The 24,625-nt window shown below is 41.3% G+C and overlaps 1 protein-coding gene across 1 annotated transcript in view; it reads left to right on the top strand.

The window, feature by feature from the left end:
• The window catches only part of slco3a1 (solute carrier organic anion transporter family member 3A1), a 192,725-nt gene that overhangs the window by 70,840 nt on the left and 97,260 nt on the right, over positions 1-24,625 (top strand). The window lies entirely within an intron of this gene.

The raw sequence follows: 24,625 nt of genomic DNA, 5'->3' as shown, positions 1-24,625 counted from the left end.
TCCCTGTTCGGTTGAAAGGAAATAGTAAAAATTGGAAAGAGCCATGGTTTTCAATGGAAATTGGACACTTGGTTCGGAAAAAGAGAGAGATCTACAATAATTATAGGCAGCATGGAGTCAATGAGGTGCTTGAGGAGTATAAAAAATGTAAAAAGAATCTTAAGAAATAAATTAGAAAAGCTAAAAGAAGATATGAGGTTGCTTTGGCAAGTAAGGTGAAAGTAAATCCAAAGGGTTTCTACAGATATATTAATAGCAAAAGGATAACGAGGGATAAAATTGGTCCATTAGAGAGTCAGAGTGGACAGCTATCTGCAGAGCCAAAAGAGATGGGGGGAGATATTGAACAATTTCTTTTCTTCGGTATTCACCAAGGAGAAGGATATTGAATTATGTGAGGTAAGGGAAACAAGTAGAGTAGCTATGGAAACTATGAGATTCAAAGAAGAGGAAGTACTGACACTTTTTTGAGAAATATAAAAGTGGATAAGTCTCCAGGTCCTGGACAGGATATTCCCTAGGACATTGAGGGAAGTTAGTGTGGAAATAGTGGGGCTATGACAGAAATATTTCAAATGTCATTAGAAACGGGAATAGTGCCGGAGGATTGACGTACTGCGCATGTTGTTCCATTGTTTAAAAAGGGGTCTAAGAGTAAACCTAGCAATTATAGACCTGTTAGTTTGACGTCAGTGGTGGGCAAATTAATGGAAAGGATACTTAGAGATAATATATATAAACATCTGGATAAACAGGGTCTGATTAGGAACAGTCAACATGGATTTGTGCCTGGAACGTCATGTTTGACTAATCTTGAATTTTTTTAAGAGGTTACTCGGGAAATTGATGAGGGTAAAGCAGTGGATGTTGTATATATGGACTTCAGTAAGGCCTTTGACTAGGTTCCTCACGGAAGGTTGGTTAAGAAGGTTCAATTGTTGGGTATTAATGGTGGAGTAGCAAGATGGAATCAACAGTGGCTGAATGGGAGATGCCAGAGAGTAATGGTGGATGGTTGTTTATCAGGTTGGAGGCCAGTGACTAGTGGGGTGCCTCGGGGATTTGTGTTGGGTCCACTGTTGTTTGTCATGTACATCAATGATCTGGATGATGGCGTGGTAAATTGTATTAGTAAGTATGCAGATGATACTAAGATAGGTGGGGTTGTGGATAATGAAGTAGATTTTCAAAGTCTACAGAGAGATTTATGCCAGTTGGAAGAGTGGGCTGAAAGATGGCAGATGGAGTTTAATGCTGATAAGTGTGAGGTGCTACATCTTGGCAGGACAAATCAAAATAGGACGTACATGGTAAATGGTAGGGAATTGAAGAATGCAGGTGAACAGAGGGATCTGGGAATAACTGCACAGTTCCATGAAAGTGGAATCTCATGTAGATAGGGTGGTAAAGAAAGCTTTTGGTGTGCTGGCCTTTATAAATCAGAGCATTGAGTATAGAAGTTGGGATGTAATGTTAAAATTGTACAAGGCATTGGTGAGGCCAATTCTGGAGTATGGTGTACAATTTTGGTCGCCTAATTATAGGAAGGATGTCAACAAAATAGAGAGAGTACAGAGGAGATTTACTAGAATGTTGCCTGGGTTTCAGCAACTAAGTTACAGAGAAAGGTTGAACAGGTTAGGGCTTTATTCTTTGGAGCACAGAAGGATAAGGGGGACTTGATAGAGGTCTTTAAAATGATGAGAGGGATAGACAGAGTTGACGTGGATAAGCTTTTCCCACTGAGAGTAGGGAAGATTCAAACAAGGGGACATGACTTGAGAATTAAGGGACAGAAGTTTAGGGGTAACATGAGGGGGAACTTCTTTACTCAGAGAGTGGTGGCTGTGTAGAATGAGCTTCCAGTGAAGGTGGTGGAGGCAGGTTCGTTTTTATCATTTAAAAATAAATTGGATAGTTATATGGATGGGAAAGGAATGGAGGGTTATGGTGTGAGCGCAGCTATATGGGACTAGGGGAGAATACGTGTTCGGCACGGACTAGAAGGGTCGAGATGGCCTGTTTCCGTGCTGTAATTGTTATATGGTTAAAAAAAGGTTCAAAGGTTATTTATTAGTCACATACACCTAGGTGTAGTGAAATGCTTCTTGCCAATGCAGCACATAAAGAAAGAATACAGACATAACATTAATAAGAGATTTAAACATAAAGAACATCCCTCCACAATGGCTCCCACCATGAGGGAAGGCACAATGTCCAGTCCCCAACCCCAGTTCACCCATAGTCGGGCCCATTGAGGCCTCCACAGTTGCCTCTACGGAGGCCCGATGTTCCTGGCCGTTCTCGCCGGGTGATGTTGCTCCGGCGTCGGGAGAATCCTCGCAGCGGCCTGGGAACCCTGCGTTATATGGTTATATGGAAGGTATTTCAGACATTAGAGGCTCACACAATATGTGTAGAAAGGAACTGCAGGAGCCGGTTTAAACCGAAGATAGACACAAAAAGCTGGAAGGTAGCCAAAAATGCTGGAGAAACTCAGCGGGTGGGAGCATCTATGGAGCAAAAGGGATAGGTGATGTTTCGGGTCGTGACCCTTCTTCAGACTCTAAAAGCTGGAGTAACTCTGCAGGTCAAGCAGCATCTCTGGAGAAAAGAAATAGGTGACGTTTCGGGTGGAGACCCCTTGTTCAGACTGAGAGTTAGGGACAAGGGAAACGAGAGATATAGAATGAATACAGGCTACATAGTGTCAGTGGAGGAGTGATTACATAGAAACATAGAAAATAGGTGCAGGAGTAGGCCATTCGGCCCTTCGAGCCTGCACATTCAATATGATAATGGCTGATCATCCAACTCAGTATCTTGTACCTGCTTTCTCTCCATACCCCCTGATCCCTTTAGCCACAAGGGCCACATCTAACTCCCTCTTAAATATAGGCAATGAACTGGCCTCAACTACATTCTGTGGCAGAGAATTCCAGTGATTCACCACTCTCTGTGTAAAAAATGTTTTTCTCATCTCAGTCCTAAAAGATTTCCCCCTTATCCTTAAACTATGACCCCTTGTTCTGGACTTCCCCAACATCGGGAACAATCTTCCTGCATCTAGCCTGTCCAACCCCTTAAGAATTTTGTAAGTTTCTATAAGATCCCCCCTCAATCTTCTAAATTCTAGCGAGTACAAACCTGCTTGGCTAAGGGGCTCTAATTCAATAACACATATATAAATATACATAACATGACCAGACTGAAGAAGGGTCTCGACCCGAAACGTCACCCATTCCTTCTCTCCAGGGATGCTGCCTGTCCCGCTGAGTTACTCTTGCATTTTGTGTTTATCTTCGATTGAAGCCAGCATCTGCAGTTCTTTCCTACACATAAATATACACACACAGTTCCCAACCGAGATTGTTAGAATTTGTTTCCAGAAAACTCTATTTTACTTCTCTCTCGCTGTCTCTCTCATAACTCTTCCCTGTGGCACAACAGTCATTTCTTGTCTGCCTGTGGCCATGCCTTCTGTCATCGGGACAGTCCAGAAGTTCAGCCAAGCTGGTGTGTTGTACAAAGCTCAATGCCAATGGGAAGGGGAGGAGAAAGCAGGGACTACCTGAAATTAGAGAAGTCAATGTTCATACCACTGGGGTGTAAACTGCCCAAGCGAAATATGAGGTGCTGCTCCTCCAATTTACCGTGGTCCTCACTCTGGACACGGGGGAGGCCAAGGACAGAAAGGTCGGATTCGGAATGGGAGGAGGAGTTGAAGTGCTGAGCCACCGGGAGATCAGGTTGGTTATTGCGAACCGAGCGGAGGTGTTGGGTGAAGCGATCGCCAAGTCTACGCTTGGTCTCACCGATGTAGATCAGCTGATACCTAGAGTAGCAATGTTACAAAATTTTGAGATTTTAAAAATCAAGTCTGTAATTTATCCCATCAGATAAAGCAAAAAAATAAGTTTAATTTGACACCTAATTCACTTTCATATCTCAAGTATTTAAAAAGTTATGGCCATTTTCATACTGGGAAATGAGCATCTTGTTCCCTATTGATTTTCTATGGACATAACAAAAAAGCTGTGATCGTGAACAGTCAAAAGCCCATAACTTTCTTAAAAATTAAGAGAACTGAATGAAATTTTCAGTTATCATAGATTGAAGCATTCTGAAACAAATATAAAATAATCTTACTTGGATGACCTGAAATTAAAGCATATAATTAGTTAGTTACCTAATTGTAGCTAATTTCAGACTTCAATTACTAGATCTAAACATCTATCCATTTCTTAATAAATGATTAACATTTTTAAATAGCCTAAATGTCCAAATAATATTCACAAATAATTCACAATAAAACATGATTTTTAAATCTCATTTACATTAATTTATAGGCCAAATGGAAGGAATTTAGTGTTTAATTGCTGTAAATAAATGCCCATTTAAATCAGCTTTCCAGTGGGTCCCTGTGGAACGCGCTGGTTTAGAACGTTCACATTGCGGTAGATTTGTGCCCCAAATGCCCAGAAAAATACTGCGGGATATAATGGGCCCAAATTGAGCTACTCGCAATATTAAACTTTGTATAAAGGGATCTTTAGAAGCCCTTTTTAATGTAAAAATATACAACCTAACTTCTGCTATTTGCTTTATGAGACCCTGCGGTTGCTGGCGGTCGCGGGTTTAGAGATTGATTTTTAAACTACTATAACTATTATTCAAGGCCTTTAAACCTAATAATAGCTTTTGCGACGGGGTCTTCCAGCGATTTTTCGTTAATAATTAACTAGGCTGAACATTTTCGATTGGAACAGCTTAGAGAAAATCGCGTTTTAAACCCGCCCCCCTCTAAACGGCGCCAAAATCGCGCACACCCTCAGCAGCAGATCTTCAACGACGCTTCAGGTAGGCTTTGCAACATACCTACCTAGAGCAGCGGATGCAATAGATGAGGTTGGAGGAGGTGCAGGTGAACCTCTGCCGCACATGGCAAGTATTAGCATGATTGTTAGTGCCTAAACTGCCCTCTGAGTGAAATGATAGCCATAGTTGGGCAGTACTTGGTGTATTCTTGGTGACAAATAAGTGATCGACTTCTGTTTGGTTGAGTTTAGTGTTAAGATACAGCATGGAAACAGGCCCTTCGGCCCAACGACCAGTGATCCCCCTACACTAGCATTATCCCACACACTAGGGACTTAGTTTTAACAAATTTACTGAAGCCAATTAACCTCCAAACCTGTTTATCGTTGCAAGTGGGAGGAAACCAGAGCACCCGGAGAAAACCCACACGGTCACGGGGAGAACATGGTCGGGGCGAATGTGCAAACTCCGCACAGATAGCATCGGGACTCAGAATTGAACTGACGTCACTAGTGCTGTGAGGCAGCTGCTCTTTTAGCTGTGTCACTGTTCAGTTCAGTTTAGTCTATCACATGTATGGAGGTACAGTGAAAAGCTTTTGTTGTGTGCTAACAAGTCAATAGAAAGACAATACATGATTACAATCACAAGTTCACAAGTTATAGGAGTAGAATTAGGCCATTCGGCCCATTGAGTCCACTCCACCATTCAATAATGGCTGATCTCTGCCTCCTAATCCCATTATCCTGCCTCCTCCCCATAACCCTTGACACCCGCTCTAATCAAGAATTTGTCCATCTCTGCCTTAAAAATATCCACATAATAAGATAACTTTATTGAAATATAAAGTCAATAGAATACTATCGGCTAGAGTAATAAGATTATTCCAAATTACAAAACAAGCACACTTCGAATTTGGGGATAAGCCACATAAACTACTTGCGAGGCAACTGAAGTAACGAGAAAAGGAAAAAACTATTACTAAAATTAAATCGGATAAGGGTGAGTTTTTAACACTGCCTAAGGATATTAATAAGAGGTTTGCCCAATTTTATCATAATTTATATACATCTAAAATAAATACAGATGTAAGTAAAATTACAAATTTTTTAGATAATTGCAAGCTCCCAAAATTGGATAGTTTAGAACAAGAGCAATTAGGAGCACGGATTACTAATGAAGAAATAAAACAAATAATAAACTCACTGAAAAATGGGAAGACCCCAGGACCAGACGGTTTTAGTAATGAATTTTATAAAAGATTTCAGGAGTCAATTGTACCAAGATTATTCAATTTATACACGCATGCTTATACTGAAAATAAACTACCAGAAACCCTAGCAGAAGCAACAATAACACTTATACCAAAATAAGATAAAGATTTAGATGAACCGGGTTCTTATAGAGCTATTTCACTTCTAAATACGGATCAGAAAATTTTAGCAAAGATTCTAGCTAGAAGGCTAAATAATTATATTAACAATTTACTAAATACGGATCAAACGGGATTTATACCCAAAAGACAATCATTTAATAATTTGAGAAGGCTTTTCAATATAATGTACTCTCATAATGAGGACAATGAAGATATTTCAGTTGTCACGCTGGATGCAGAGAAGGCATTTGATCAAGTAGAATGGCAGTATTTATACAAGGTACTCCAAAAATTTAATATGGGAGAGAATTTTATTAGATGGGTTAAACTACTTTACGATAGACCTACGGCAGGAATACTAACTAACAATACGCTATCTCCAAAATTTTACTTATCAAGGGGTAATAGGCAAGGGTGTGCCTTATCACCATTGCTATTTGCCCTTATGATAGAACCGTTGGCCGAAAAGATTAGAAATCACCCGAATATTCACGGATATAACACTAAGGACTCAAAGAATAAAATTTCACTATATGCTGATGATATCCTTTTATATATTACTAATACACAAACGGGTATACCCACCTTATTAACACTAATTGAGGAATTCGGCTCTTTTTCAGGATATAGAATAAATTGGAATAAAAGCGAAATTATGTCTTTAAAACCACAGGATTCGAGACACTTACTAAAATTCCCCTTCAAAATTGCAACAGAAAAATTCAAGTATCTGGGTATTCAAATTACGAGAAGACACAAATCATTATTTAGTGCCAATTTTATACCACTATTAAATAAACTGAATGATATGATTAAATTTTGGAAAACGCTTCCGCTCTCATTGATAGGTGAAATTAACGCTATAAAAATGACTTTCTTACCACAATTAATATATTTGTTTCAAGCGATCCCAATATATATTCCAAAATATTTTTTTTTTAAACTAGATTCCACTATCACTAATTTTATATGGGACTACAGAACACATAGAATTCAACGAAAGCATTTGTGCAAATCTAAAGAAGTTGGGGGTTTATCATTACCTAACTTTATGTATTACTACTGGGCAGTGCATATTAAGAACATAATGTACTGGCTGGATAGTTCCACTCAGCAGTTGGAGTGGATAAGAATGGAGAAAGAGGAGTGCTATCCGCACGATATAGGAACGATCCTGCTCTCACCGATAAAATTGAATAGTATAATATATAAGAAGAACCCAATTATTCACAATATAATAAGAATTTGGAAACAAATAAAAGTATTCTTGAAATTAAATAATTTATCAGTACTAACCCCACTATTGAACAACCCCGCATTCAAACCTTCTCTCATCGACAACACATATCAACAATGGGATAGACTGGGGATTAGGAAAGTAGGGGATATGTATGAATTGGGCAAACTGTTATAATTTCAACAATTAAAATTAAAATTTAAATTGAAGGATAATCAATATTTTAAATATATACAGGTATGTGACTTTATGAAGAAATATACACATAGATTTCAAACTATATTTTAGACCCTTTAGAAGAAGCAATGAATATTAAGGCTGATTCACAAAAATTAATATCATACTTTTATAATAATATATTAAATAGAGAATCACCCTCAACAGAAGCACTAAGGGAAGATTGGGAACATGAGCTAATGATAAAGATCTCGAAGGATAGATGGGAAAAGTATTTGATGAATACACATAACTGTTCTATTAATGCAAGACATAATTTAATTCAATTCAAATTATTACATAGACTATATTATTCAAAAACGAGGTTGAATAAATTTTATCCAAATGTCTCTCCCAGATGCGATAAATGTTTGTTTCAAAACGCTAATATAACACATTCATTTGTAGGATGTACAAAGTTGAATAAATTTTGGAGTGATATATTTGATATATTTACAAAGCTTTTCAAGTCAAGAATAGAACCCAAAATGGAATGGATTATATTTGGAATAATAGGAGAAGATACCAATTTAAATAAAGACCAAAATGTTTTTTTTAAATTATGGTTTAATAATTGGAAAGAAATTGATACTTAAATTTTGGAAAAATACTACCATGCCGACTGTTAAAATGTGGATTAGGAATATGATGGACATAGCACGCCTTGAAGAAATGAGACTCCGACTAATAGATAAATATGACCAATTCTTAAGGAGTTGGTCTCCTTTCATCGACGTTTTGGAATCATGTGATGCAGCGGTACCGTAAGGATTGCTGATTTCAGTTCATGACGTGGATAGATCTACATCTCCGAATAAAGATTTTAAAAATTCTCTTTTAAGGGGCCTTCTCTTCTATTTCTACTTTCTACTTTTTTTTTTTTTTTTTTTTTTTTTATATACACACTTCACGTTTTTCTACTCTCTACCATCTATTTTTCCACTTTTTCCCCTTTCTATTGTTTTCTTTTTCTTGTCTTGCCTACTTCTTTCTCATAACATAAAACTAGAGGTTGTACATAGAATGGATTACGGTATGACATAGTTGGCACCTAAAATTAGGTTCCACTGTACTGTTTTGTACTGTATTAACTTCTAATAAAATAAACAAATTTAAAAAAAAATTAAATTAAAATTAAAAAATTTTTAAAAACATCCACTGACTTGGCCTCCACAGCCCTCTGTGGCAATGAATTCCTTAGATTAACTACCCTCATATATATATCAATGCTCGTTAAATGCCAGACATTCTTTAATACAATTTAAAGTATTACATAGACTGCATTACTCTAAAACAAAATTAAATAGAATCTTCCCACATATCTCTCCTATTTGTGTTAATGCCAGCACTTCGAGGCTAACTTAACTAATACCTTTGTAAATTGTATAAAAATCAAAAATATCTGGACGGATATTTTTAGAATAATTTCTGAAGTTGTCAACATCCAATTGGATCCCGACTCAAAACTAATAATATTAGGAATATCAGAACAAAGCCTAAAACTTACAATAAGCCAAAGAAACGTTCTTGATGATAGTATAATAACTGGGAAAAAATTAATATTAACATTTTGGAAAGGTCCTACAACCCCCACAGTTAAAATTTGGATTATGGAAATGTCGGAGACCTTACATTTGGAAAGAACTAGACTTGTCTTAATTGACAAACAAGAATTATTTGTTAGAATATGGTCTCCATTTTTGACTTTTTGAAAGGGTAAATTAGTCGGGCACGGGAATCTGACTGAAGCTCGAACTCAGGATTAGATGAATAGTTATGTTTTATAACCTACAGACCTATCTCCAAAGTTGTATTATTGGTAAATTACTCCATTCTTCTTTTTTTTTTCTTCTCACATTCTATCTATAGAAAAAAACAAATAGAAGCAGTTAATATACAACCAATAAATGAGGACCACTATTATTTTGATAGCTGGATTCCCACATATTAGCAACGTGTGATATATATATACAAGAATATTTTTTAATATGATATGTACATGCTTCTAATAAAAATATTATTTAAAAAAAAAGATTAACTACCCTCTAACTAAAGAAGTTACTCCTCACCTCCTTTCTAAAAGTGCGCCCTTTAGTTCAATTGAACCATGCACGTGTACAGATACATGATAAAGGGAATAACGTGAATAATGTTTGGTACAAGATAAAGCCAGTAACGTTCGATCAGAGATATTCATAAAACTTATTCACGAATTGACTATTTCTTATTGGATACAAAATTAATCCCGCATACGACTAAATCATCATACCATAATAGTATTATTTCCGATCATTCACCACTGACTTTTATACTTAAAATTGAGGGAATGCCGGGTATAAAACCTTTTTGGAGATTCAATGCACAAATATTAAATAACCCGCAGGGTTATGAGTATATAAAAGAACAAACAAAAAAAAAATCGAAATAAATGAGACGCCGGGTATTTCTGTATCGCTATTATGGGAAACCTTTAAGGCATACATGCGCGGCGCTATAATCTCGTATCAAAGTTTTCAAAATAAAGAAAATAAAAGAGAACTTCAGCGGATAGAAAAGGAAATAAAATTACTAGAATTTAACAATGCAACTGACCCAACCATAGATAAACATAATAAGATAACCTTATTGAAATATAAACTCAATAGAATATTATCGGCAAGAGTAATAAGATTATTCCAAATTACAAAACAGGCACACTTCGAATTTGGGGATAAGCCACATAAATTACTAGCGAGGCAATTGAAGCAACAAGAAAAGGAAAAAAACTATCACTAAAATTAAATCTGATAAGGGTGAGCTTCTAACACTACCAAAGGATATTAATAAAAGGTTTTCCAAATGTTATCATAATTTATACACAACTAAAATAAATACAGATGATAGTAAAATTACAAATTTTTTAGATAATTGCAATCTCCCTAAATTGGTTAGTTTAGAACAAGAGGAATTAGGAGCACGGATTACTAGTGAAGAAATAAAACAAATAATAAACTCACTGAAAAATGGGAAGACCCCAGGACCAGATGGTTTTAGTAATTAATTTTATAAACGATTTCAGGACTCAATTGTACCAAGATTACTCAACTTATACATGCAGGCTTATACCGAAAAGAAACTACCAGAAACTTTAGCAGAATCAACAATAACGCTTATACCAAAAAAAGATAAAGATTTAGAGGAACCGGGTTCTTACAGAGCTATATCACTTCTAAATACGGATCAGAAAATTTTAGCAAAGATTCTAGCTAGAAGACTGAATAATTATATTAACAAATTGGTAAACCCGGATCAAACGGGATTTATACCCAAAAGACAATCATTTAATAATTTGAGAAGGCTTTTCAATATAATGTACTCTCACAAAGAGGACATTGAAGATATTTCAGTTGTTACGCTGGATGCAGAGAAGGCATTTGATCAGGTAGAATGGCAGTATTTATATAAGGTACTCCAAAAATTTAACACAGGAGAGAATTTTATTAGATGGGTTAAACTACTTTATGATAAGCCTACGGCAAGAATATTAACTAATATGTTATCTCCAAAATTTTATTTATCAAGGGGTAATAGGCAGGGTTGTGCCTTATCACCATTGCTATTTGCCCTTATGATAGAACCGCTGGCTGAAAAGATTAGAAATCATCCGAATATTCACGGATATAATACGAAGGACTCAAAGAATAAAATTTCATTATATGCTGATGATATTCTTTTATATATTACTAATACACAAACGAGTATACCCACCTTATTAACACTAATTGAGGAATTCGGCTCCTTTTCAGGATATAGAATAAATTGGAATAAAAGCGAAATTATGTCTTTAAAACCACAGGATGCGAGACACTTATTAAAATTCCCTTTCAAAATTGCAACAGAAAAATTCAAGTATTTGGGTATTCAAATTAAGAGAAGACACAAATCATTATTTAGCGCCAATTTTATGCCACTATTAAATACTGAATGATATGATTAAATTTTGGAAAATGCTCCCGCTCTCATTGATAGGTAGAATTAATGCTATAAAAATGACTTTCTTACCACAATTAATATATTTGTTTCAAGCGATCCCAATATATATTCCAAAATATTTTTTCAAAAAATTAGATTCTAATATCACTAATTTTATATGGGATTATAGAGCACACAGAACTCAACGAAAGCATTTGTGTAAACCTAAAGAAGTTGGGGGTTTATCATTACCAAACTTTACGTATTACTACTGGGCAGTGCATATTAAGAACATAATGTATAACCATATAACCATATAACAATTACAGCACGGAAACAGGCCATCTCGACCCTTCTAGTCCGTGCCGAACACGTATTCTCCCCTGGTTGGATAGTTCCACTCACCAGTCGGAGTGGATAAGAATGGAGAAAGAGGAGTGTTTCCCGTACGATATAGGAACGATCTTGTTCTCACCGATAAAATTGAATAGTATAATATATAAGAAGAACCCAATTATTCACAATACAATAAGAATTTGGAAACAAATAAAATTATCCTAGAAATTAAATAATCTATCAGTACAATAGTACTATCCCCACTATTGAACAACCCTGCATTCAAACCATCTCTTATCGACAAAACATATAAACAATGGGATAGACTGGGGATTAGGAAAGTAGGAGATATGTATGAATTGGGCAAATTGTTATCATTTCAACAATTAAAATCAAAATTTAAACTGAATGATAATCAATATTTTAAATATATACAGGTATGTGACTTTATGAAGAAATATACACATAGATTTCAAACTATATTTTTAGACCCTTTAGAAGAAGCAATGAATATTAAGGCTGATTCACAAAAACTAATATCATACTTTTATAATAATATATTAAATAGAGAATTACCCTCAACAGAGGCACTAAGAGAAGATTGGGAACATGAACTAATGATAAAGATCCCGAAAGATAGATGGGAAAAGTATCTGATGAACACACATCATTGTTCCATTAATGCAAGACATAATTTAATTCAATTTAAGTTATTACATAGACTATATTATTCAAAAACGAGGTTGAATAAATTCTACCCAAACGTCTCTCCCAGATGCGATAAATGTTTGTTTCAAAATGCTAATATAACACATTCATTTGTAGGATGTACAAAGTTGAATAAATTTTGGAGCGATATATTTGATATATTTACAAAGCTTGTCAAGTCAAGAATAGAACCTAATACGGAATGGATTATATTTGGAATAATAGTAGAAGATATCAATTTAAATAAGGACCAAAATGTTTTTTTTAATTATGTGTTAATAATTGGAAAGAAATTGATACTTAAATTTTGGAAAAATACAGCTATTCCAACTGTTAAAATGTGGATTAGGAATATGATGGACATAGCACACCTTGAAGAAATGAGACTCCGACTAATAGATAAATATGACCAATTCTTAAGGAGTTGGTCCCGTTTCATCGACTTTTTGGAATCATGTGATGCAGCGGTACTGTAGAGATTACTGATTTCAGGTCAGGTCGTGGATAGATTTACATCTCCGAATACAGATTTGAAAATTTCTTTTTTAAGGGTCTTTCTCTCCTATTTCTACTTTCTACTTTTTCTTTTCTTATATACACACTTCACGTTTTTCTATTTTCTACTATCTATTTTTCCTCTTTTTCTTCTCTCTATTTTTTTTTCCTGTCTTTCATACTTCCTTTTCAAAAACATAAAACTAGAGGTTGTACATAGAATGTATTACATTATGACATAGTTGGCACCTAAAATTAGGTCCCACTGTATTGTTTTGTATTGTATTAACTTCTAATAAAAAAAATTTAAAAATTTAAAATGTTTTAAAAAGAGATATTCCGAGGGTCTCCAATGAGCTAGATGGTAGCTCAGGACTGCTCTCTAGTTGTTGGTAGGATGGTTTAGTTGCCTGATAACATTGTCTTACCCCCCACCCCAACCCCCAGAAAGGTCAAACCAAATGAGGATGATAAATGTTCCTCTGGGAGGGAGGTTAGAGAACATGCAGGCTTGCACTAAATCTGGCATTCATTTGTCAGCATCTCCAATCAAGATTTATTCAACAACTTCAATTTAAATTCAATAGTTGCTTTTCTGGGATGTGGAAGTCCTGCCTTGAATCAATAGTGAGCCTTTAATAACTAGTACAATCAATTTGCCACTGTGCTACCATAGCCAACCTTGCTACGGCAGCCACAGAATGCCTTGCTAGTACATTTCTTCATTGCCACTGTTACAGTTTAGTGTAGTTTAGAGATGCAGCGTGGAAACAGGCCCTTCGGCCCACCGAGTCCACACTGACCACGTTCATGCTAGTTCAGTGTTATTCCACTTTCTCATCCACTCCTTACCCACTAGAGGCAATTTACAGAGGGACGACTAAACTACAAACCTGCACGTCTTTGGGTTATGGGTTGAAATCAAGGCACCTGGAGGAAACCCAGGTGGTCCCAGGGAGAACGTGCAAACTCCACACAGTGAGCACCCGAGGTCACAAATCAAACTCTGGTCTCAGGGCAGCATGGTGGTGCAGCGGTAGAGTTGCTGCCTTACAGAGACAGAGACTAGGGACTGATTCTGACTAAGGATGCTGTCTGTATGGAGTTTGCACGTTCACCCTGTGACCTGTGTAGGTTGTCTCCCGGTGCTCCAGTTTCTACCCACACTCCAAAGACCTACAGGTTTGTAGGTGAATTAGTTTCACTAAAAATTGTAAATTGTCCCTCGTGTGTGTGGGATAGAGCTAGTGTATGGGGTGGTCGCTGGCCGGCGCGGACTTGGTGGGCTGAAGGGCCTGATTCTGTGCTGTACCTCTAAACTAATCTAAATAAATTAAAGTCTGGCAGTGAGGAGCAGCTCTGGCAGCCGTGTCACAGTACTGCCCTGGAGTTAATTGGAGAGGGTTGATAAGGACAATTCACTGAAACATGGGAGAGGATGGATCTTACATTTAACACCTGCAAAGCAAAGGTCTTTTACCACCAGGACCTGGTCCTGCAGCACTGTCCTCGCACGATGAGAGTCCAAGGAGAGATTCTGCTTTATGTGTCTGAAGTCATCTTTTAATGAAGGCAGTCGTCAGTGACATCAGATCAGCATCACCTTCAGCGCAACAACCCAGCCTGTAGTTATTTGAGATTCAGATACAGATTTGATTCAGTTTATTATCATATTCACCAGGGTACAATAAAGTTCCTTGTTCGCAAGAAGCTCACAGTGTACATACAGTGATGATAAATACAACAAGATGGCACCGAAGCCAGGCGACACTTTGTGTGCTGGTCCCAGAAGTGGATCTGCAATCATTCATTGCAATCGCTCCACTCTCTTAAACCTCTACTCCAACAGTAACGTTTCTTACTCCCACTATGCTCTTGCACTGAACGGTCGTTATTCCCTTTATCCTGTAGCGGTACACTGTGGACGGCTTGGTTGTAATCATGTACGGTCTTTCCGCTGACTGGAGAGCACGCAACGAGAAAGCTTTACACTGTACCTCGCGACAATAACAATGAACTACGCTAGACTAAACAATAAGTACAAAGCCAAGTGCAAACCAGCAGAATAGTGCAAGGTCGTCGTGCAATCTGAAGTCGTGCAAAAATAAAAATTGATGTATAATAACATAATAACTGAATGAGGTAGAGTTAAGAATAACAGTATGTGGCAGCACTTCCAGGGAAGAGGTGATGTATCAGGAGGAAGAGTTCATACCCTGGGGTAAAGCTCAGAATCCACCAGGTCTCTGAACCAGATCCCTCTGAACAAGATCCCTCTGAACAAGGTCCCTCTGAACAAGATCCCTCTGAACCAGGTCCATCTGAACCAGGTCCATCTGAACCAGGTCCCTCTGAACCAGATCCCTCTGGACCAGATCCCTCTGAACCAGATCCCTCTGAACAAGATCCCTCTGAACCAGGTCCATCTGAACCTGATCCCTCTGAACTAGATTGCTCTGAACTAGATCCCTCTGAACTAGATCCCTCTGAACTAGATTCCTCTGAACTAGATCCCTCTGAACCAGATCCCTCTGAACTAGATCCCTCATAACTAGATCCCTCTGAACCAGGTCCATCTGAACCAGATCCCTCTGAACTAGATTGCTCTGAACTAGATCCCTCAGAACTAGATCCCTCTGAACTAGATCCTTCTGAACTAGATCCCTCTGAACTAGATCCCTCTGAACTATATCCCTCAACTAGATCCCTCTGAACTAGACCACTGAACCAGATCCCTCTGAACTAGATGCGTCTGAAATAGATCCCTCTGAACCAGATCGCATGAACTAGATCCCTCTGAACCTGATCCCCCTGAACCAGATCCCTCTGAAATAGATTCCTTTGAACTAGATTCTTCTGAATTAGATCCCTCTGAACCAGATCCCTCAGAACTAGATCCCTCTGAACTAGATCCCTCAGAACTAGATCCCTCAGAACTAGATCCCTCTGAACTAGATCCCTCAGAACTAGATCCCTCACTCCAGGGGCAATGGTGGAGGCAGATGTGATAGTGGCATCTAAGAGGATTTTGGTTAGGCACACGGATATGCACGGAATGGAGGGACATGGATCACGAGTAGGCAAATGTTTTTTAGGCATCAATTTCAGCACAGACATCGTGGGCCGAAGGGTCTACTCCTGTGGTATTCTGTTCTACATTCTATGTTTATCAATGTATTTATGCAGTGCCTTCAACATCATGGAGCAAAATTTGATGTTGGCCTATATAAGATCAATGGAACATAATTTTACATAGAAAAGCAGGGAGAGGGAGAGGGAGAGCGAGAGCTTTACTGATGGCATTCCACAACTTGGGTCTTGGCAAGTATGGACACTCACCTTGGGTGGATGGGAAGTTAGGCATACACTGGAGGTGCATAAATCCGACCACGGCCAAGATCCCAGAGGATTGCAGAACTGCAGTAGAATGCAGCAAAATGGAGGGGTGAGGCTATGGAAGGTTTTGAAGGGAATGAGATTTTTAAATTAATGCCACATCAGCGCTGGAGCTAACGCAGGATGGAATAGTGTGTTCACACTCCCGCACCAACATCACTCACATCCTGTTTCAGGCGCCTACTAATATTGTATTTAATTTACCAGCTCTGACAATGACAGATTATTTCTGTTGTATCAATATGGAGATCTTTGCAGCAGGTCACCTTTGAAAGAACTGGACGTTTCTCCAGCATGCGGTAAAAACATGAAGGACGTTGAGTCTGTACAACATCACAGCAGGTCGACGTCACTTTCCAGGTGGATTCTGCTGTGTAACTAGCAGAAGGTTTGTGATGATAGGGACAACTTTTCTTTTGTTTAAGAAGGAACTGTGCAGATGCTGGAAAATCGAAGGTAGACAAAAGTGCTGGAGAAACTCAGCGGGTGCAGCAGCATCTATGGAGCGCCTATTTCCTTCGCTCCATAGATGCTGCTGCACCCGCTGAGTTTCTCCAGCACTTTTGTCTACCTATAACGTTTCTTTTATTCCTTTGTGGGATGTGAATGTTTATAGAATAGACAATAGACAATAGGTGCAGGAGCAGGCCATTCGGCCCTTCTAGCCAGCACCGCCATTCAATGTGATCATGGCTGATCATCCCCAATCAGTACCCCAGTTCCTGCCTTCTCCCCATATCCCCTGACTCTGCTATATTTAAGAAGAACCACTTACAATACCCTACCATAATGCAGTGATGGGACACCATGTTGAACTGCTGGAGACACAAGTGACTGCAGATGCTGGTATCGTGAGCAGAACTCAGTTCTGCCCAGGACTCTGGGCAAGAGATGTTGTACAAATTCAATGTCCTTCACGTCTTTACTACATACTAGAGAAACGTCCAGTTTTTTCCAAAGGTGGCAGCTGTAAGGTGTTGGAGGAGCTCAATGGGTCAAGCAGCATCTCGGGAAGCAATGGACAGGCAACATTTTGGATTGGGACCCATCGTCAGACTCATATTGAACTCGTGCTGTTTTTGCACATAACACCTTAGTACCATTGTGTGGCTCTTTGGAGAATTCCAAACAGCCATTAAGAGCAGGCCAAGCAAGGATACCCAACTTCCTTGTGTAGGCAGGAAGTGGTTTACACTGAAGATAGACACAAACTGCTGGAGTAACTCAGCGGCTCAGGCAGTATCTCGGGAGAAAAGGAATGGGTGACGTTTCGGGTCGAGACCCTGCTTCAGACTTTTCTCCCGAGATGCTGCCTGACCCGCTGAGTAACTCCAGCATTTTGTGTCTACCAAACTTCCTTCCTTGAAGGACGTCAGTGAACTTTGTCGGAGTTTTACAAGATTCTTGCAGTTCCATTATTGATGAGCTCTTTTAGTCTGGATATGTTAATTAACTGGATTAAATTTTCCTCATTATCACGGTGGGATTTGAATTCACATTACCAGATTATTTAGTCTGGATCTCTGGATCACTTGTCTGGTAATGTCATCACTATGCTTCTATTCCGCGTGTCACAGAGTTATACAACCCAGGAACCAGTTCCACACCTCACTGTGTCTGCATTGACCAACATGCCCATCTATACAAATTTCACTTGCCTGCATTCATTTCTTATCCTGTGTCCTCCTGCTCATTCCGGAAGTGGCGGCGCTGTGATACAGCTGCGGCTCGCCTGCAGTCTGTCTGTTTTTACTTTTTATGTCGGTTTTTTTTGTCTAGTTTAGTAATTTTTTTGGTTATTAGGTGGTGTTATGTGTGTGGGGGGAGGGTGAAACAGAGCTTTCTGTCTCTCCCTTCGGGGGAATGCGACTTTTTGGCGTATCCCCCTTCTCTTCCCCCGTCTGCGCTGAGGCCTAATGGCGGAGCTGGCGGCCTCCAACCTGCGACCGACCTCGAGGGTCCGGAGGTAGAGCGAGCCAGGACTCACCAACGCGAGGCTGGCCGTCTTCGAGCTGTGGCGACGTCCGGGTAGCGGCACGACTCGGCGCTCCGGTGAGGGCGAACGGTGCGGAGCTGAGACACTCCTGTGCGGCCGGCACGGCTACTGGCTGGAAGGCGCTCCCGTGTGAGCAGCCCGGTGCGGGGCTGAGACGCTGCCGTGTGGGCGGACCGGCTCCCGGCTGGAAGGTGCTTCCGTGGGGGCAGCCCGGTGCGGGGCTGAGACGCTGCCTTGTGGGCGGCCCGGTGCGGAGCGGAGACGGTGCTACGGCGGCTGAGGCGGCGTTCTGGCGGCGGCGACCTGGATCCGGGGCTCGGCCGCGGGTCAATGGAGGACAATGTCGGGAGCTCGCAGGTCACAGGCTGGTGCCTGTTTTCCGGAGCACCCGTTGCAACAGCTGCGGGCAGCTTCGACCACCCCCGGGCCGCGGAGCTTGAACCGTGGGACTGATGCCATCGCCCGGTGGGGTATCGCCTCGGCGCAGAGGGAGAAGAGGAGGGAAGAGACAGTAACTCTAAGACTTTTTCCTCCATCACAGTGAGGAGGTGTTTGGTGAACTCACTGTGGTGGATGTTAATTTGTGTTTATTGTGTTTTGTTATTATTACATGTATGGCTGCAGGCAACAGCATTTCGTTCAGACCGAAAGGTCTGAATGACAAATAATGGATTCAATTCAATTCAATTCATATATCTGTCCAGATGCCTCCTATATATTGTTATTAGACAATAGAAAATAGACAATAGGTGCAGCAGTAGGCCATTCGGCCCTTCGACCTAGCACCACCATTCAATGTGATCATGGCTGATCATCCACAATCAGTACCCCGTTCCTGCCTTCTCCCCATACCCCATTGACTCCGCTATCTTTAAGAGCTCTATCTAACACTCTTGAAAGCATCCAGAGAACCGGCCTCCACTGCCCTCTGATGCAGAGAATTCCACAGACTCGCAACTCGCTGTGTGAAAAAGTATTTCTTCATCTCCGTTCTAAATGGCTTACCCCTTATTCTGAAACTGTGGCCCCTGGTTCTGGACTACCCCAACGTCGGGAACTGAGTAGTTCCTGCCCCAACATTTCCTCTGGTAACTCATTCCGGATACCAACGACTCTACCTACCCCTCAGATCCTATTCACACCTCCTCCCTCTCACCTTAAATCCTCTCGACCATGGGTACAGAAACTGGCTCTCTATCCTCCCTAAACCTCTGACCATTTTATATACTACTATCATCTTAATCTCCTCCGCTTCATGGAAAACAGACCTAGCCTATCCAATCTGTCATGATAACCGAAAACCCTCCAATCCAGTCAACATCATCGCAAATCTTCTCTGCACCTTCTCCAGGTTAATCCCATCCTTGCACACTGCAGCGTGGTGAGCGGAAAAGCACTCCACATACTCCAAGTGCGACCCAAGCAAATGTCTTGCACAATGGGAGCATGACATCCCAATTCTTAACTGCCGGTGAGGACAAGCACTCTATGTCCCTTCCTCACCATCTTACCTCCCTGCATTCCATTTTTAAGGAACAATGTATTTGTACCCCAAGTTCGTTCTGTCGATCAGCACGCCTCAGGGTCCTGTCATTCATTATGTATGTACCGCCCTGGTGTAATTTCCCAAAATGCGTCATGCTCCACCCGTCTGGCTTAAACTCCATTTGCCATTCCCTTGCCCATTTTCCCCAATGATCTGCATCCTGGTGTAAAATGTGGCAACCTTACCCACTGCACCAACTCTAGTGTCAACGAGCAACTTACTAATCACGACACCTAGACTTTTAACCAAATCATTACTACAAATGACAATCAAGAACCCAACACTGATCTCTGCAGCTCACTCACTATGTGATCAAGAAAGGAATGGGTCCATTTTTAGATATTAAAGCGGCCTTTTCACGGGGCGACTTGACGCAAGAGTTAACCAGAGTTTAACATCGTGGGAACCGCGTGCGATAACAGTACGGCATTCGTGGACCACCGTGGACCACCGTAGCGCTAACGGCAGGTAATCGTGTATCTTGGTCACTCGGGAGAAAATTCAAGAAAGTTTGAATTTCTCCAAGAGTGACGTACACTTGTGGTTGAGCATTGCAACATTGTATGAACGTAGTGGCCAGTGCAATATCCGTAATAACTCTTGCGGGTACCGTGGGAACTCCTGCGAACGGTGAACCCGGAAGCTGGACAGAGGGGACAGAAGGTGAGTAAAAATTGTCTTCTGTGGGATTGAATTTTAAAAATAAATAAAAATAAAGATTTGCATCCGCATATGGACATCAACTTATTCATGAGTTATGTTAATGAGATTCAAGAAAATAACTATAATCTTTATATAAAAATAAGGGACTTTAAAAGGGACTTTACTGAAAGGTTACGCATTTTTATGGTCCGTGAGAAAAATTTCACATGTACTTCTTTGAGAGATACAGCTCGGAGTCCTCGCCGACTAGCGATCGATGCCTTTCCGAAGCAGGGTCCGGAACGCTACCAATCAATGTTCTCCAGAGACCCGTGTAAGGAGTGAACTGCACATGCTGGTTTAAACCGAAGACAGACACAAAACGCTGGAGTAACTCAGCGAGTCAAGCAGCATCTCTGGAGAAAAATAGCTGATGTTTCGGGACGAGACACATCTTCAGACTCAATTACGATTAGGATGTCTGAAGAAGGGTTCCGATTCGAATCGCCACCTATTCTTTTTCTCCAGAGATATCGAGACCCTTCTGATATGCTGCCTGTGGTCGATAAATGCGTAACGTTTCAGTAAAGTCCCTTTTAAAGTCCCTTTTAAAGATTATAGTCGAGGGAGAGGAGGGGGAGACAGATGGGGGTGTCTTCATTTACTGGCGGCGGGTGTCTGTCACTGAAACAGGCAGGTGAGATTTCACATCCACCTTGTGTGTGCCTCTCTCTCTCTCTCCCTCCCTCTTACACAGGCTGAGAGACTCTGCCTCTGTGAGTGTACGTCTCTTTCTCCCCCTCTCCCACACACAGTAAGACCGAGGTACTGTGCTCAGTCCATCTGTGTCTCCCACATACACAGTAAAACATGTCTCCAAATGAGCCAATTCAACCAAGGGAGGATATTTATAGTGTGTGAAAAAAAAAGTTACATCATTTGTGTCACGTGTAGTTCACGATGTTCATTCAAGATTTAACGCGAAAGCTCGGGAGACGGACAAGTCACTCGCACAAATAACAGAAATGCCGAGTACCGTGGGAACTCTTTATCTACCCCCCGTTATATCGTGCGAGACTCGTGCTGGACCACGACCACTTCACTCTGGTGACATCTTGCGTCAACTCGCCCCGTGAAAAAGCCCCATAAGGGGATCAAGGTATATGACCTTAGTGCAGGGGATAAAAAGCACTGACGCAGATCAGCCACGATCTTACTGACTAATAAATAGCCTACTCTTTCTTCTATTTCTGATGTTTTTATGTTCATTTGGCTTGGTACTGTAAGATCCTGCTATTCAATCACCGCTGACCATTTTACTCTACAATAATTATGTGTGGGCGGCATGGTGGCGCAGTGGTAGAGTTTCTGCCTTACAGGGCCAGAGACCCGGGTTCCATCCCAACTACAGGTGCTGTCTGTACAGAGTTTGCCCGCTCTCCACGTGACCACGTGGGTTTTCTCTGAGATCCTCGGTTTCCTCCCACACTCCAAAGATGTACAGGTTTGTTGGTTAATTGGCTTGGTATAAGTGTAAAATTGTCCCTAGTGTGTTTAGGATAATGTGTGGAGATCGCTGGTCAGTGCGGACTCGGTGGGCCGGAGGGCCTGTTTCTGCGCTGTATCTCTAAACTAAAAACTAAACTAAAATTATAAAGAAAGAAAGTGTCACTCTCTGTCCTCCAGCCCGCCATGTGATTGGGGAACAATCTTGGTCCTTGAAGGTCTATCTCTGTCACAAGGCCCAGTATGATTTGTTCCTCACTACTGGCGTCACAAGGGAAGGGTGAGGATCATGCTCAATGTACAACGACACACTGGCTGACCTTCTGTTACTCAGTTATATCCTTTCACATAAATGTCAAATGCTTTCAAAAATAGAATGCTATTGTGCAGAGGATCAAACAAATATTAACATTCTGCTGCCACTTTTACACACAATTTGGGAAATTTATATCAATAGGATTGTACTACAAGGTCACATCATGCAGGTCACTTTAAAACAGTCTGATAATTTAGTTTAGTTTAGAGGTACTGTGCAGAAACAGGCACTTCAGCCCAACATGTCCGCACCGACCAGCGATCCCCGCACATCAACCTTACCCTACACACACTAGGGACAATTGACATTAATACTAAGCCAATGAACCTACATACCTGTACATCTTTAGAGTGGGCGAGAAAACCGAAGATCAAGGAAAAAACTCTCACAGTCGTGGGGAGAACGTACAAACTCCGTACAGACAGCACCTGTAGTCGGGATCGAACTGGGTCTCTGATGCTGTAAGGCAGAAACACCACCATGTCAACAAAGGCAATCACTTTAGCTTTCTTACAATCACACTGCATCTCATCCACACTGTGGCTGGTCAGAGTCTCGGGGTGGAGGATTGTAACCTTCACATGGTCTGCCCTGTTTGGACGGATGCAATCGACCCGGCATGCACAATCAAATAACATCAAATAGAACAAGTTGTCCTAAAGCATTTGGCTGTGCACGCCATACGCAAGAAGAAGAAGTCAGAGTCTCGACAACCTCCTAACATTGTCACCCGTTCCGCCTTCCCCAAAGTACCCATTTGCCATCATCATCAACCTGCTGCCTTGGGTTGTGGACCTTACTACTTTCTACCTCTTCTTATTTTCCAGCTCGTGCCTCTGCAGCTGTCTCCAAGAGCAGCGAGCCCAGCCCAGTCACTCTACACCTCCATCCCCCACCAGGATGGCCTCAGAGCCCTCCGGTTCTTCCTCGACCAGAGGAGCAACCTATACCCAGCCACTGACAATCTCCTCCGCTTAGCGGAGTTGGTCCTCACCCTCAACAACTTTACATTTGACTCCTCCCATTTCCTCCAAACACAAGGCGTAGCTATGGGCACACGCATGGGCCCCAGCTACGCCTGCCTCTTTGTCGGGTATGTTGAACAATCCTTGTTCAATACTTACCAGGGCCCCATCCGCGACCTCTATCTCCGTTACATTGACGACTGCTTTGGGGCCACCTCCTGCACCTACACACAACTGACTGACTTCATCCACTTCACCACCGACTTCCATCCGGCACTCCAATACACCTGGACCATTTCCGACACTTCCCTACCATTCCTTGACCTCACCATCTCCATCGCAGGGGACAGACTCCAGACCGACATACATTACAAACCAACTGACTCACATGGCAGGTACACAAAATTGCTGGGGAAACTCAGCGGGTGCAGCAGCATCTATGGAGCGAAGGAAATAGGCGACGTTTCGGGCCGAAACCCTTCTTCAGACTCACATGGCTATCTGGACCACACGTCCTCCCACCCTGCCCCCTGTAAAGACTCCATCCCCTACTCCCAATTCCTCCGCCTACGCCGCATCTGTTCCCAGGATGAGACATTCCATACCAGGGCATCGGAAATGTCCTCGTTCTTCAGGGAACGGGGATTCCCCTCCGCCACCATAGATGAAGCTCACACCAGGGTCTCATCCATACCCCGCAACACTGCTCTCTCTCCCCATCCCCGCACTCGCAACAAGGGCAGAGTCCCTCTGGTCCTCACCTTTCACCCCACCAGCCGGCAAATACAACACATAATCCTCCGCCATTTCCGCCACCTCCAATGTGACCCCACCACTCGCCACATCTTCCCATCTCCCCCCATGTCTGCCTTCCGCAAAGACCGCTCCCTCCGTAACTCCCTCGTCAATTCTTCCCTTCCCTCCCGTACCACCCCCTCCCCGGGCACTTTCCGTTGCAACCGCAAGAAATGCAACACCTGTCCCTTCACCTCCCCCCTCGACTCCATTCAAGGACCCAAGCAGTCGTTCCAGGTGCGACAAAGGTTCACCTGTATCTCCTCCAACCTCATCTACTGCATCCGCTGCTCTAGATGTCAGCTGATTTACATCGGGGAGACTAAG

Source organism: Amblyraja radiata, chromosome 34 (genome assembly GCF_010909765.2).
Source record: "Amblyraja radiata isolate CabotCenter1 chromosome 34, sAmbRad1.1.pri, whole genome shotgun sequence".
In the NCBI taxonomy this organism is placed as follows: Eukaryota; Metazoa; Chordata; class Chondrichthyes; order Rajiformes; family Rajidae; genus Amblyraja; species Amblyraja radiata.
The sequence above is the reverse complement of the archived record's forward strand: the minus strand, read 5'-3'. Positions and strand labels throughout refer to the sequence as shown.